This window comes from Pogona vitticeps, chromosome 5 (assembly GCF_051106095.1).
Source record: "Pogona vitticeps strain Pit_001003342236 chromosome 5, PviZW2.1, whole genome shotgun sequence".
Classification (NCBI taxonomy): domain Eukaryota; kingdom Metazoa; phylum Chordata; class Lepidosauria; order Squamata; family Agamidae; genus Pogona; species Pogona vitticeps.
The window spans coordinates 155460132-155477372 of NC_135787.1; positions in this window are offsets into that span (position 1 = coordinate 155460132).

The following is a 17241-nucleotide window of genomic DNA, read 5'->3' on the forward strand; positions in this document are numbered from 1 at the left end:
AAGGCAACAAGGGGGAAACAGACAAATCCAGCAGGTCCTGATCACTCACTACTGGCATTGGTGGTCCATTTCCAATACTGTGGGTTCCAATCCAGATTGGGATGGGGAGGCAAAGGGCTAAATTCCTCCCACCATCATGCAAGATCCCAGTGCAGATCTGGTCCTCATGCTTCCTTTTAAGTAAGAAAAAAAATATAAGTGCTAGGAATTTTGCTAAAAGAATTTTAATTTGACCTTGGAACTATAAAAGCAAGAGGAAAGAAGCTTTTGTCCCTTTCAATTGGCCTAAGAAATAAGAGCCAGCAACGCAGCCACCAAATAAATGCAAGAGTCCCAGCAAGAGGAGAGCAGCTTTGCCCAAACTAGTTATAAATGCTTGCTTTTAGTTCAGTCACTTTGTTATGGCATTGATGATCTGATCTCCCTCCCCTATCTCTCCCTTCCCCCTTACGTCCTGTCTTTTTAGCTTGTAAGCCTGAGGGCAATGCCTGTTTCTCTTTTTTATTAACACAAGTTGCTTTCTGAGGCAATATTTGTCCAAAAAGCTGGATTTTAAAAAATACAGTAAATCTATCAATCACCCAACAGGCACCTCAACCCCTTTCAATTATATGAATTTGCACTAAGGGCCAGACAAAGTGTGGTGCTACTTCATTAAATATATCTATCAGCAGCATAGCTTTTTTGTTATTGCTGTTGCATTGGCCTTAGAGAATATGAGAGGCATTTATTAGTTCTTCCACTGGGCCAGTTTCTACTGGTGAGAGGCTACGTATTTTCCTCAGGCAGAAAAGCTCCTTGTTATCTGCTGACAGGAAGGTGTCTCAGGCCTTATTAAACTTTTTTTTTTCATCATCATCTGAACTCTTCTGTGGCTGCCAGCTGAAAGATCTCCTTTGTAGCCTTTCAGAGAATAACTGAGAAAGGTTTGCTGGGAACTATCCAGGTTGAGCCAAAATTCTCAAAACACTTTCCCCCTCCCCGGGGAAATTTTTAAGACTTTTAAAGGTTTCTATTTCCCACCCTTCCCTCACCCCAGGAGAAAAAAGACTAAAGAATTCTCCCTGCGTATTCCAACAAGAATATTCTGTTTGGTGTGCCTCCTTGACAGGGGCTGGCCTTGATGGTCCATAGGGTCTCTTCTGCAGTTCTACGATGATGATAATTGTTTTATTTTTGTGGGAGATATAAAGAGTGGGGCATTGGGCTACTTCCTGATGCTATGTTTCTAGCAGTTTTGGGAATGGGGAATGCAACTCGGATGGTGCCTTTCACCTTGACTTTGTGCTGATCAATGATAAGACATTGTCATTAAGCAGACAATGTTCAGAATCCTAGTGGTTAGTTTCAGTGGTGTAAGTTCAATGGTATTAGTTGTAGTGGTGAACTGCCACTTGTGTGCCTTGTTTCCTGGACTATGGATAAAAGTGGCAATTGATTAACTACAGGCAAATTACCACTGAAATTTACATCATTACATAATGCTAGTATAATTAACCCATATGATTCTGGTCTGTGTTTTGTATCATTAGAAGGTCTTATTGTCTTGTGTGATGTGCAGTCTTTAGCTTGTGTCTAATTTGGCTACATTTAAGAATGATGCTCCTGAATGGGTGATCCTAAAAGTTCACTCCAGCCATTCGGAAGGTCAATTACAATGTTACCGGGAACTCTGGAACTGTTTTCTTTGAGGTATGGGCCCAGTGATCTGGAAGAGAGCAGTTTCATATTTCAGAAGAAAAATAAGTTATATTGAGTTTGGGACCAACTCGAAAAGGCTGCTCACAGTGTTTCTAATTAGCGAAAAGAGCTTTGAAGGATCTTGAAATACCAGGCCATTGCTGCTGTGAGGCCGGCTCTGCCTGCCTGTGTTTCCTTGCCTCCCACATGCTCCTCTGCAGGCAATGTTACAAACAGGGTATCCATGTGTCTTAATTTAGAGATGAGAGTCCTCTATTTCAAGGGCTGTGAGAAAATAGACCTATTAGAAGGTATCTTCCATTTCAAAGGATGCCCAGGCCAGATTTACTTTGAAGATAATGAAGCAGCAAAGAGGAAAATTAAAGGCAGTGCTAGATTTATGCATAAACTTGATAATCTACATTAGGATTTCAAGGTATTTTTTATTTTAAAAATATAGAATATATGCTAGAATAAGACACTGTGATGACAGATTAATACCATGGGGCTTCTTGAAATGGTTATAGTTTAGAGAGTCTCATTATTTCTTAATCCAGCTCTGAGAAAGGGGCTTTGGCTGACCATCCATACAGTGGGGTCTCTACTTAAGAACTTAATCCGTATTGGATGGTGGTTCTCAAGTGGAAAAGTTCTGATGTAGAATCTGCATTTCCCATAGGAATGCATTGAAAACCATTTAATCCGTATCTGCTCTTTTCCGTCCATAGAAACTAATGGGAAGCTGCTATTCCGCCTTCTGCCACTAGAGGGGGATATTTTTTCTTTTTTTCTTAGGTCAGGGAACAGTGTTAAAAGCACTTCTGACGAAGCTAATTTTGAAGCAATGGACTGAAAACCAATTAATCCGTTCTGGCTGTTTTTTTGTTATGTAGAGGTGCGTTCGTACATTGAAGCATTAGTTCCCATAGGAACTAATGCAAAGCTGGTTAATACGTACTCTACCACTAGGGGGAGAATTTTTTTTAACCTAAGATGACCTAAGGTTAAAAAAAAGAGCAAGAAAGGTTTTTTTTCCTGTTCTTATCTAGGATTTCTGTTCTCAAGTAGAAGCAAAATTTAGCAAACGGAGCTGTTCTTAAGTTGGATTGTTCTTAAGTAGGGACGTTCTTAAGTAGAGACCCCACTGTAGTTACAATAACATAATAAACAGGTTAAGATCAAAAGTCCAATGGCTACAATCTTTACAGTTATAGACAAAATCACTTCATAGCGACATATTTTTACTGGCTCCCCAGTGGCAAAGTGCATCTCCTAATGGATGCTGGGAGGAGCAAACATATTAAACATGTACTGAAGCAGCTGCTCTGGCTACTGAGGCACCTCTGGGCCATATAAAGTCAACCAAGGACCTGTGGAAGACGGATTGGGATGTACTGGTAAATCTCTAGATTATGTGCAGTAGATCATTAAGGGACGATGACTTTCAGCTGTTCAACAACGGCAACAAGAAAACATGTTCCTCATCCTTGCAAATTATACTGCTGACCTATAGAACAATTAACGTAACAAAGACAGGATAGGTGTTTTGCATGGAAGGGTCATGAGCTGGAGCCAGTTTTAGTACCCCAAATAAATTCCTATAAGTCTTTTGCACCTGGTGGTGGATTGTAGCTTTTTAGAAAATGAACCCCACAAGCACAGAAGCAGGGCTGGCCCACAGTATTTTGCTGCCTAGGCAAAGGACAAGATGGTACCCCTCACCCTTGTTTCATGTACAGAAGCTGATTGGGCTGGCAAACTCCTTAATGCTGATTATGGGATAGCACCCTATACTCACATGTGAAGGCAGCAGACTGGTTTAGGTTGGCAGCATGGCATTCTTTGTACTCCATCCAACACAAGGCAATGGCTCAGGAGGAACTGCCAGGGAGCTGCTACTGGTGTCTCTGACATCTGTGCCTTGAGGCCGTTGGCTCACTCTACCTAATAGAGTGTGGCAATTCCCAGAGGATAAGAGTGACAGACTAGGACTCTGGGGAACAGGGTTGAAATCCCCATTTGGCCATGGAAGCTCAATAGGGGAAAGGAACTGGTAAAAACCACTCCTTACATATCTCACATATCTTGAAAGCCCTATTAAGATTACTATAAATCGGTTCCAACTTGACAGCACAGAACACCCACGCCCCTAATGGTAGGGCTCAGCTTGTCTGAATCTGGCCACTTCGTAAAACTCCAGATGACCCGTGTCCTCCATGCATCAGAGAACACCGTTTCTCATATACAGTTCACAGGGATGCTTTGTTTCACTCATTTCTTGAAGACAAAGGTGGATTCCTTCCAGATGTCATTGGAGAGGAACTCCTGTGGTACCTCACCACTGGCCTTGGTGGCCAAGACACAGGAGACTAGCAACCCAGCAAAATCTGGAGGCCCACAATTGCCACCACTGCTTGAAGGTCAGTCTAAACTAAGCAGAGTTTTCCCCACCCCACTGTCAATAAGGTTGCTGTTATAGAGTGCTCTCTTTGGGAATATTTGCCTGTATTCGAGCCTGCAGGCTTTTAAGCTTTATGAGCCTTGCAGTTGCAACATGCCTTTCAGAGTATGCCTTAATATTCTGCTGTTGTTTGGCTGCTTTGTTAACCGCTTGGTGGCTGCTTGACTTAGGATGGGGCTGATAGCAGTTGGAGAGAGAGAACGAGGGAAAAGCTATGTAGTCCCCAAGATTACACAAATGTAGAAGTGGGTAATACCTTTTATTGGACCACTAAGAGAGAGAAGGAGAGAGTTAACCATTTATTCACGAAGGCTTTCACAATGGTTGTTGTAGATTTTTCAGACTGTCAGGCCATGTTCTCAAGAACACAGCCAGACAGCCCGAAAAACCTACAACAACTGGAGTTAACAATTGTTTGCCTTGAGGAGATTTCTTGTTTTTATGTTTCCAAGCTGCTTGGAACTGGTCCAGGAGAATCCAGGCCCTCCCATGTTGCCATATCATTGTGGCAGCAAAGCCTCACCTGGAGCAGGGCACGCCATGCAGAGAGAAGGGACACATTAGGTGCCAAGAGGCTGTGGTGATAAGACTGGGAGCATGTATTTCTGGCTTTTAATTATTGCAGTGTGCTCCTTGCTTAACCTCTCCAACACAATGAGGGTGGGTGTGAGAACCAAACAGAAGATAATTGGCAGTTAGTGAGGAATGAAGAAGAGGGAGAAGGAATCAGGTACAGTATAAGCAAATTGAGTGCTCCTTAAGGCACCCATTGCATACCCGCAGTAAGGGCTGGGTTGCCAGGTGAGTATCATCTCAGTCCAGAAACAGCCCTGACAGCCTGATTGAGAGTTTTCTTTAAAAATGAAGGTGTCACAGCTGAAGTTTCTCTTTACTAGTATGAAAGCTAGCTTGCTTTGTTTAGTGATTGGTCTTCCGAGTTTAAATATACGATTCCATTGACATTGAACTTGATAAACCTGGAAATTACAGGCTATCTTTAACATCTGGTTTTGGCCTCATTCCCCGAGATTTCAGCCCCAAACCGTGTGACTAAGAATAGGTCCTTCTGTGTCAGTTGGAAAAATTCGGTATGTTTGAAAGAGAGAGAGCAGGGACGGCAATGTAGTTTTTCTGCACCACCTTCTGAAGAAATGTTATTAAATACTGCCTGAAATTGCATCGAATGCAAGCCTAATGATCCAGTAGCAGATATGTTGTAAATAATTAAATTAAGAATATTTTCCCACCCCCAGCTTCTGGTTCCAAGGCCCCCTAAAATCTTTTTTGCTCTTGGGGAGCATTGGGTTGGGACTGGAAGCCTTTAGTATTGACAGAGTGCCACTGGATTGCTTTTGGAAGCCCCAAACTGATGACAGGACTGCCAGCAATATTAAAAACTCCCTCCCCCTTGTCCCAAGGCTCCCAAATGCTCCCCAGGGGCAAAAGGGATCCCCAGAAACCCTCAGAACCTGAAGGGAGGAGGATAGGAAGTTAAAAAGTTCATTAAATTAAAGATTTCTGTTACCATATGATGACATCATCTGACTTGCTCAGTGTAAATTTACACCAACATGATTTCAGACATTATTATGAACATCCCACCCATCTTGTTTTACCATCTGTGGGAGAAATTGGAGTATTCCTATAAGCAGCAGTGACTGGCAGCTACAGTCATGGAGGTCCTGTGAATCCATTCTGAATTCTAGTCTTAGCTTTACAGAACATGCCTGAGACACTGAATTCTATTCCACAAATGAATCAATTCATATCACTTCCAATCTGGAGTCACTAGCTGCTTGTGAATGACTTGTTGCTAATGGTATAAAGAGACTAATATTCATGTCAAACATGCTTTTCTGTTGACAAAAGAAAAAGATGATATTGCCCCATGCTGCCAACATTGTTATCATTATTATTCACTAGATATAAACAACCAAGTAAATAGGATTGACTGCATAACTCGGCTTACAAGTTCCTTCTAGCCAGTCCCAGTGTGCCGGATACAGAAATGAAAGGGACTGAACTGTGTAGATAGCCAGATCTTTTCTGTGAGTAGATGCATAGATATACATAACTAGAACACAAGCTGTCCAACTAAAGGTACTGTAATCAACTCTGCAATTGAAATAGGTTTTTTATTCATTCAAGGTGCTTGTTGGCTCCATGTCATGGCAAAGTATTCTTAAGAGAGTTTCTATAAAAACATAAAAATAAGATGTACAGAATCTAAAAGCACTATCAAAACAGTATTAATCCAAGCAATAAAATCACAGCAGCAACAACAACAAAAATGCCAGTGTCTATATCAACAAGACTTGAAGGCGATCAGTTTTAGCTGGATCATGCTCTTACACTGAAAGTCTGTTTTTAAATCTCTGGACAGATTTTTTTTGTGAGCAAATAAAATCTGTTTGTAAAGCCACACTGTTGACCTTTAGGACTCAATGCCATGGAATGTTTAACTCTCATGCATCAGGACAGGACATTTTCGTTCCCTGGAATAACATTTTGTTGCAGAAGCCACACAGAACTAGATCCACAAAGTACACATTTTAGGACATTGTGACATGAAAAGTTGTAAGCAATGCCCCATGTTTCGCACACTTGCCAGGTATAAGTTGCTGCTACTGCTGTTTTTCAGACAAAAACCATCAGGAACAAAAGTATTCCAACAGATCAACTGCATTTTGCCATCAGGGTACTTTTTTGTTCCAATGAATTAACATGTACCATATGCAAAAAAAAAATGTCCATGACATTTTTTGGCAAACCATGATGCAAAGAAACAGAAGTGATGTACTCTGGTTATTATCAGTAGGCTGGCCCTATTTGAGGAGGTCATTGGAATCATTAAACTGTAAGCAAAACCCAAAATCTAGTGCTAACTCTCTACACATTAGAATTTTCATGGTGGCAGGAAATACCTCACAAGTTACTCACATGCAGGATTTTTGTGGTTTTGTTTTTTTGTTAGGTTTGGTTGATATTTTTAATGCTGGCGGATGAACACTAGTATGAAACATTGTTAAATAGAATAATCAAACTTATTTTTATTTTTTATTTGTATGCAAATACTATAATTATCAGGTATTAGAAAACATAGCATATATTGATTATTAAAGACAGGACATTGGAAGCTCTGTATAGTAGACGAACACCTTATTGGTCATTCTTGCTCTTTCAACTCAATTATTGTAAATCAATACTTTTGCACATTGCACAGGGTTTTTTTTTCTTAAAGGATAGCTGTGAATTGTTAGCAGCAAGATTATTTGAAAGACAAATTACTTATTAATCATCAGAACTCAATTACAGTAGTGGATCTGCAGTTGCATTGGCTTGATTTTATTAACTGCAACAAGACCAATTAAGTGGATTTATAAGTCCCACCTTTTTTACCCTTCACCTTAAAACATTTTAGTTAATATATACTCAGAAACAGCTTGTAATCCAGATATATGAGTGACTTCTAGCCTTTGGGCATATGATCCAAAACTCAGAACTGTGGTGTCCTGTACAGAAAATGTTAGAAATGAAAGAGACAGCCTTATAAGTTACTATGTGTGTAATCTTAGAACTGTAGAGGTAGAAGTCCAGCCCCTGTCCAGAAGGCTCAAAGGAGGAACTGAACTGCATCACTGAGCTATCCAGCAGATCTTGATGATGTGTGGAAAACTTTTCCAATGAGAATTCTGGCCATTCTCTATCTATTTAACTGAAAGGGAATTCCCTTAAAAAGAATTTCTGAGGAGGAGAAATTTTGGAAAATTCTTGCATGTGAGGCTCAGGATACTTCTCCTTATGTATATGAGTTGCTAAGAGGTCATTTCTGTGGTATCTAACAATCCCCTTCCAAAGCTTCCCACACTGATATTAAAGGCTAAAGGAAGATGTCATAAGGTAAACTCATTCCACAGGACCTTTTCACATCAGAAAGTGTAACAGAAAGAGGTGTAGCAGAAAGAAAACCAAGGCCCCAGTCCTTTGCCTCTTGGCAATACTACAATACAATACGTACATAAAAGAAATTCTAAAGAGACCTGAGAATGAAACAGGAAAGTGGAAGATTCTCTTACGGAGAAATAAAACTTTTGAGGAACTGGAAGACAAACGGCGGCATAGCAGTAGTTTTACCTTTTACTGAAAAATGAAACCAATACTACCCCCACTCCCAAGCTTACACGGAAGTGGCAGTAGAATAGTAGTACTGTGTAAGAATTTACAGTAAAAACAGGATGCATCCACCATGACCCCTCAAAACTGTAGCATTTTGGGTTTTTTTAACATTTTAACAAGCCATGTATGTATTTTAATCCAAAAGTTTTTAACTTTATCAGAAGTCTACCATACATGATAATAAGTACCTGCTTTTTGATCACATTTCCAACATTTATTAGACATATTAGAAAACATTTTAACTAATCTAGCAGGTGGTAGAAGCGATCTATAAAACATTTTATATAGGTTCTCTTTATAAAACATAGAGACGTTAAATCAGAACTGTTTCTGTTAGGCATAATACCAGAAAATTTTGATAAAGTGTATATTTAACATTGCATATTTTGACAGCAGCTAGGATTGTACTGGTACAACATTGGAAAAATGAAGGAATACCTACAGATTAAGAAATAATTTAGAAGATTTCGGACTGTGCAGAAATGGACAGACTTACATTGAAAATTAAAGAGAAGGAAGATTCAGAATATTTTCAAATGTGCAATCTGTTCCACCAATGGTTAGAAACGTGGTGTAGAGATTGGACTCTAATCTGTATCAACAAATGAATATAAGCGGAAACCATGTATCACAATGTTTAATAAGCATGGATTGATTTTAATAATAATAATAATAATAATAATAATAATAATAATAATAATAATAATAATAATAATAATAATAATAATAATAATAATAATAATAATAATAATAATAAAAAGAAAACTACATCATTTGGAAGACATAATTAAGGTACTGAGCCATGAAGATCACAAACAATGGCTGAGACAAAATTTCTTCTCACAGGCATTCTAAGATTTTCCCTAGAAAATCAGCCCATGTTGCAGAACTATTTCCAAAATTTCTTTTCATTTTTCTGGTGGCAAGTCCACCATCCCTGTACTCAAGAAATACTAGATACAGAACATTTTTGAGGAAGCAAAATGATGGTCTGGCTTCCACTGTAGTTGTCAGTGAATGTTGCAATTTAAAAAACAAAAACAAAAAAACTTGAGTGAGAAAAAGAACAAAGAAATTGCTACAGAATTTGCCCTCCCCATAACTAAATTTGGAGAAATTGTCTTCCCATTTGTCCTTCCAAAAGGGGATGCAGAATTTTGAAAGATCTTTTGTCACAGTTACAGTGCCTGTAGGGAACAATAACAGCTAATCATGGCTTCCAGTGCATTCCCCCTTTGTACTGTCTTCTCTGTTGCTTCTGTATCAATAGACTGATACTCTTAAAACTGGTTCACCTCTACTCCTCCCACTTCCTCTGTACACCTTATTTTCGCTTGGCAATATACCTGCAGTCAGAAGACCCCATCCTTCTCTGTCAGACAAACTTTGCCTAAATGGATTTTTCAGTTAGGGCATTCTCTGGTACTTGATTCCAAGCTCCAGCTGGGGATGTGACAGAATTGCACTTCAGTTTTCCAAAAATCAATAAATGTCTTCATAGCTGGAATGGAAAGAAAGCAAAAACCAAACAAACAACAAATGTGAGAGAATCTGAATGTGGCAGCTTTTTCCACCAAGACCTAAGGGCTTGCTCAACTCTCAGCTTTCGCACACACAGGGCAGGCAGAACATCGTCTTTCCATGATGGAAACAGAGCTTTTGAATTAAGTCAATGCGGATGAAGTTTTGTTTCAATTGATTTTTGAAGAAATTCAGAAAAATTCTTGGATCACATATTTGGGGTAGGAAAACCTGGAGGTTTAGAAAATTTGATTGCAAGAGACAGGGAATATGACCAATTTCTCCATCTCTAGTCCAGCTACAAACTAACATGAGAACAGCAGGTCTAAGTTAAGAGATGGCCAACCTATCCATGGTGTGGGGTTTTCTTTGTTCATCTTACATGGCTGCAGAGATCCCTTTTTCACTGTTCAGTTGGTCCTTGCTTCACTGTGTTATATCTGTTCCCTTTTCTCAGTTAATTCATGGATCACAGCTAAGGCTTTGCCCCAAAGCAGTATTAGGAACTCCATCCACCCCCATTTGCAACAGAAACATAAATGCTGTTTTCCTCTCCAGTAGTGTCCCATGCTTACCATTTAGTGGGGGATAATCCCTTCCAATCTGTTGCATTGATACAGGAGTCTATGAGAGACTGCCCTTTTGTGTGTTTTCTGCTTTTTAAAGATTCTGCCATGTGATAGCTCTCTTGCCTCCTTCAAACAAAGAGCAGTTTCTCCAGGTTTTCTCTAATCAACTTATGGATACAGGAAAGGTAGAACAAAATAGCTAAGAACTAAATGAAAAAGAAGGGAAAGGAATAGGGAAAATAATAACTTCATCATTGAGAAAATGCTGGAAAAGACACTGACATGATATAAACTGAATAAGGCTGATTGTAGTTCCTGTCACAAAGGTGCCTCCAGATGAAGCTTTTATCTTAGAGTAGAATGTGGCCAGCTGGCTGAGTTATTCTAGAAGGTATAATCTAAAAAACCAACTTTTCCCATCTCTGTTAAGTATTGGTTCAGTCTTCATAAGTGACTCATTGGAAACGTCTTAGTGATTTTTAAGAAGACTATTAGAAGAAGACAAACTGCTTAGAAGACAATATTATCCAAAATCCTGTTGCTTAGCATATTAAATTGCACTACAATAACCCCTGTAAATCAATGGGGATTTAGTGAGTCAACTCCTCTATAAGTACCATTGATTCAAATGGATATACTCTGTGATTTATTTTAGCATAGTAAGCTCAATTTCAAATTTATGAATGATTTGACTCACCAAATTCCCATTGATTCATTGGAACTATTCTAATGCATTTTACTATGCTAAGCAGCAGGATTTTGGCCAATGGTGGTAATCTAGTAGTAAGTCACAACTAGGCCCATTGAACTAATAAAATTTACAGAGGAGTTGATTTATTAAATCACCAATTCAATGGGCCTTCTCTAACTGTGACTTACTACTGGATTTTGGCCATTGCACCTGCTTCTAACCAAACATCTTTTGCAATGTGCAGTAGCTTCCTGCTCTACCTAAGTATGTGTCTGTCTAGAACTTGCCACCAGAATCCTTTGCAACATGTAAGAGTTTCCCAGGTAAATGAAAGCAGTTTGGACTCCACTAATCTGAAACATACACAATACACACAAATGCCACCTTTCGGGAGTTATATGGGAAGGAAAGGCAACATTGTGATGATTTGAAGTGGCTTTCCTAACTCACCTCACGAATGTGCAAGGATAAAATATTTATGTGTTAAATTCCATACTGCACAGAACCAGCTAATTCATCCCACTGCCAACACCAAAGTATGTCACTCTGTGCAGAGTTTGCTTCCTCTGATTTTGAAGTGCTTTCCTCTTAATAAGCAAGAAACAGCAGTTCAAGTAATCAGGTAGGAACGGCTCTGGAAAAGCATGAAGAGACTTCTCAGGGCAAATCGAAGATCTGTTTTTTGCTTTCGCATTGCTTTCAGACTAGACCAGAATAGTTCCGCATTTGATCCTCTCCAATTTGCTGCCTCTAAACAAGCCCTTTGAAGAATCGCCATGTCAGTTAACAAAGGTTCTTTTATAGGCTCAGAGTTTAGCCAGGTTGTTTTAAGTGTGGCTTTGGAGCACCTCACACGTTTTATTTTTCATAACGCAAGGTCAATGTGCAGAAACGTCTCTGCCTGTCAAATGACATGGCCACTGCTTTCACAGGATCAGAAAGTGGCACAAGGAGGAAGTTGAAAATGAAATGAGCCCTCTTTTTCTTAAAAAAAAAAAATCACCATCATTCAACCATCTAACCACAGCAATCTACCCAAAAATCTGAATCGACTTCAAAGAGAATAAAGGGAGGCAACAGGAAGGCTAAGGTGCACACTGGGACCTAGAATCCATATTTTCCTCACCACAATATGCTAATAAGAATCAGGGCATGTGTACAAGACTGTTTGGAATCCAAGCAACAAGGAATGGATGCAAAAACTTCACAGGCAAACCTGCCAGAGGGAAGGCAGCGAGAACCATTTGCTCTGGGCTCCTGCAAAATAAGAAGCTCCTCTCTTCAGATTATGTGTGAGGTACTGTGAGCCTATCTCCTGGCCCTGGCACAATGTCATGTTTGTCCTGAGCTCCCAGAAGCTCACTGGGTGTTGCTGGTTACTGGGATTCATAATCACCATGGTACAAAATTCTGATTTGGCTCCAGTGAATGATTTGCTATCAGACAAATTAAGTATCAGGGCCTGGCGTGCTCTGGTCCATGGGGTCACAAAGAGCTGGACACGACCAAACGACTAAACAACAACAACAAATTAAGTATCATTCGCTCTGTGATGGTCTCCAGTTCTGTATGTAAAATAAGATCTTGCTCCTGCATGGTCAGCACATTCTGCTTGACAATCTAGCTCTGTAGCTGTGTTTGCAGCAGTAATTTATGTTGGAATTTTAGTTGCAACCTCGCATGCTGCCTGTGGTTTGAGTGACTGGAAAGGACTTTTCTGAGCTAGGGTGACTGTCAATCTATCCAGCATTAACCAGACAATCTCTGTAGTTCTGATGTGTAACAAAGGGAATTTTAACCAGAATTTCAAAACTCTGGAATCATTTCATGTTAGGCCCTTTATTTTCAAGTACACTATCACTAGTCACTACAGAATCATGCAGACTCCAAAGCTACCTATTTTGTAGGTATTGGCACAAACATTGTCTGTTAACCCTTTTCACACTCAGGAAAACGCTCATATAGTGGCTGCTTTGGATTACATAACCAGCCCATCCACGCAGTGCCTTTTGCTATTTGATGTGACTTATAGCTCAAAACCAGCTCAAAAACTGTTACCTTCTTCCAAATGTGCTTATCTTGTATGCGTGCATTTGGGGAAATAGGAAGATTGTGTGCCTGGACATGCAGCCAACAATTCATTAGTGAGCAGCAGTGTGCCTCTGCAACTTACACATGAGTAAATCATCAGTAGGATTTAGGCCAGTTGGATTAATGTTGCAGTATTACAAGTGGAACTTTTCCCTTAGTGCTCATTGAAGATATTTTAGATAATACCACTGAACCAATCCCAAACTGGGATCAGGTCATACTTCACTGGTGGGAAGGCATGGTTTCCTTGCCACAAGCAACATGCAAAACAGAAAGAAATAACACAGGACCTTTGCCACAGTGTCAGACCATATATACTTGTGGAGGGGAGATTCAAAATGGCATTTTCAGGAGAAATAATTTTACCCAAAATAATTGAGATCCCGGGGGTTAAGTTTTATAGGTTTCAGGAAAAAAACTGCTTGGTTGAATTCCAGACCACTCTGCTATCTTTGTAATTTTGCAGATCTTTGAGAAAGGTGCCACTGAAAAGGAAAATCATTAGTAGTAGCAGAAACATGCCTGGAAAACTTAGCTACAGTACAGTTTATCAGAATCCAAGAAAAATATGAAAATGTATTTACAGCAAACCAAAGCCAAATGTCCAGAAATATTCAGCAATTTGCCAATGTCAATCCAAACTTGAGAGAGTTAATGGCTCATGTGTGGCTCACATCAGCCAAGTGGGTGGTCAAACTTTGAAACAGTTTGGGACTTTAAAGTTAGTAGAACATGCCTAGTTTAAATCCTGCTTCTTTTGCTGGCTTATGTTATAGGTAATTAGGGAAGAAAATATCCAGGGGTGTAGTGCATAGAGTGATAGACTAGGATTCAGGACTCAGGTGTCCTGGGTTCAAATCCTTGCTCAGCCATGGAAACTCACGGGGGAGTTGGAACTGATAAAACCACTCCTTAAATATCTCACCTTGAAATTCTGTCAGGGTTGCTATAAATCAATTCCACCTTGACAGTACTGTACATGACCACAACAGGAAAGAGGAGGGAAACTCATTTACACCTAGACCTGGACAACAAAATCCAATGCAATTTATCGTCTCTACACAGTTGAAACGATTATGAAGATTGCAGGTATCCTGGGTTTAAATGAAATTCAATTGCATAAGAAAGCACAGCTCTCTGACTTAAAGATGTTGCCCGTCAAGATTTAAGACAGCATAAAAAGATATTTCCAGCAATTATATCAGCAGAGCCTCTTCAGACTGGAGAAACATAATTGCTCCTGTGGTTAAACTTCATATATTATTATAGAGAAAGGCAAGAAAAGAGGACAATTACAAAAACCCACCACTTAGAGCAAAAAAAAAAATGCATTTCAAAGCCCCAATGCACATGTGAACTCATCCATTTGTCAGTTTCAGAATGTCACAGGACAAGCTATTGTTCTGACCTGTTCTTGGAGACTCTTAGCACAGCAGACATTTCCCCAAAGGCAGTATTTCATCTCTGGCTCAAACAGTGATGGCTGGACTTCCCTGGTTGTCCACAGGTCTGCTCTGTATATACTACCTGACCTCATTAAACCTAGCATTTTGCCGACATGAGCCATATATCCATTCCAGCAGCAGATCTTAAAAGCTGCCTGGGGCCATCTTAGGCACATTTTATTCTTCCTGCCTAATCCATTTAGGCATTTATAGTGCATCTAGCACTGTGTTGTCTGAATGCTGCTCCAAATATCTTCTTTACATATGGAGATAGATGTAACATGCCAAGTAGCACACTGTTGTAAAATACAGATCTAGGATGCTTACCCATAAAGTACGTTCATAAAAACCATGAAGTGCACATGTACACACAAGGGCAGGCAGGTATATACATGTGCACAGACATGCACACTGCAAGAACAGTCACCATGTTTTCTTTTTGTTCTTGTCCAGTGTGATCCGATGTGGATGAGAAGCTGAAGGGAAAAATTGCTTTCGGGGCACCATGTGGCATCTGATGTTTCTCATGGTCCTTCAACTCTTTAGGTATATTGATATGTATTCCCTATGGAATATTCCATATATACTCTTGGAATCCATATGCTATATATCCCATATTAGTTAGAATGAGAATCCAGATGTCATTGAGTACCAATTGCTGGATAGCAACAGTGTGCAACGGTTGCAACCTTTGTGTACTGAATGTGGGTGTTTAGAGGCATCTGGTTAGTCTTTGTGAAAAACAGGAATGCAAACTTAACAATATGGCATCATTTGGGGTGTGAGCATGTTTCTGAGGGAGACGAGGAGGGAGAGAGAGGAGAGCTTATTTTATCTTTGATAGGACCATTTTCAAATTATAGCTCATTCCAATGCTCAAATGTTGTAATCATGCAGGCAGCATGACAAATAGCAAGATACGTGATCTGTAAATCTTAATCATTGTATCATCAGCCATTTATTTGCAGCCACTGAGTAATATAAAGCAAAAAAAGTTATATACACATGGCCCTAATATACAGCGGAAATATATTATTTTCCCATTTTTCAAAAGTAACAGTGAACAGACATGTAGACAACATGTAATAAATAAATAACATAATAAATATATCTCCTCAGCTGTCATCACAAGGAAGTTCTTAATTTTTAGTGATACATCAGTACCAGCATCAGAAGTGATTTTTATTTTATCTGAGATGTAAGCAACATCCAAATCAGTCCTTCCGGTACTGAAAAATCTTCAGCAAAGTAATTAACTTGGGATGCCTCTTAAGTCAACAGGTTGCTCCCTTCCATCATGTTGCCTTGGAATTCTGTATCAAATTATTTTCTGGTCACGGATTTGAGAGAGTCAATTAATATTAGTTTCACATTCATAGAAATAATTTTTCTTCCAAATAAGCTGTTCCAGTCACACTATCCCCAGATCTCTAGTAGCACATAAAAATGGAAACAAAATTTAAAAAAGGCTGCGGGAAAACTAGTTTGCAATTCCTTTGATGGAACGTCTGGATGCCTGTGGCCTCATTCTTCCCTTTCTGATGCTGATCTAATTCACAATTATTATGCCCAGGAAGCCCCTTAATAGGTGAAGTGTATAAATCAACATTACCTAGAAACTGAATAGGTCAATGTCAGCGCCCTCTACTATTTGGTCTTTATCTGGGCTTGCCTACATAAGAGTTGGAAATCTGTTGTGCCATGAGAGCTATATTTCCTCATGGGTGAGAGCTGTATGGCACTTGTATGACTAACACAAATACACTACAATCACCTACCTCCACACTCTTCCCAATATACCCTATATTTACATTCACCAAACCATCTCTTACTTTCTATTTTCTCATACACCCCACCCGCCCATTCACTTATTCTTTGGTCACATATCCTGCCATTCACATCCATCCATCCATCCATCCATCCATCCATCCATCCATCCATCCATCCATCCATCCATCCATCCGTACGTTGTGCCATACACATGCACAAAGAGTCACATTTGTGAATTGTGCGCACACTAAGGGAGATCCGGGGTTCCATTTTAAACTATATTTATGGAACTTAGATACTCTGGAGGCCTGGGTTCAAATTCTCGCTCAGCCATGGAAACTCACGGGGGAGTGGAACTGGTAGAACCACTCCTTAAATATTTCACTTGGCTTGAAAGCCCTATTAGGGTTGCTATAAGTAGATTCCCGCTGCTATAAGTAGATTTCAACTTGACAGCATATTAGCAACAATGGAGATTACCTCCCCATCATGAGAATCTGTGTTATGTGGTACAGTATATACTCCTAATTGTAATTTGTTTGCTCTTGTTTAAAGCTTTGTTTCCAGAACTTCTGCAGACTCATCTCTGGCATTAGATTTCTCATAATGCTCGGTGGAAAAGAAGAAAGATGGAAAAAGGAGAAAGGGAAATACTGTATAGAGAACACCATAGTAATAAGCAAGCATGAGCTTCAATAAAAGCAGGGATTCACTAGTTCAGCACCCCCATATCTGTACAGGCCAAAAACAATTTTCTACAAATGTCCAATGGGCATTTGTTACAAGAGGCAAAATGTGTATGTGGAGTGCTTTGAATCTTCAAAAGTTGATATGTGC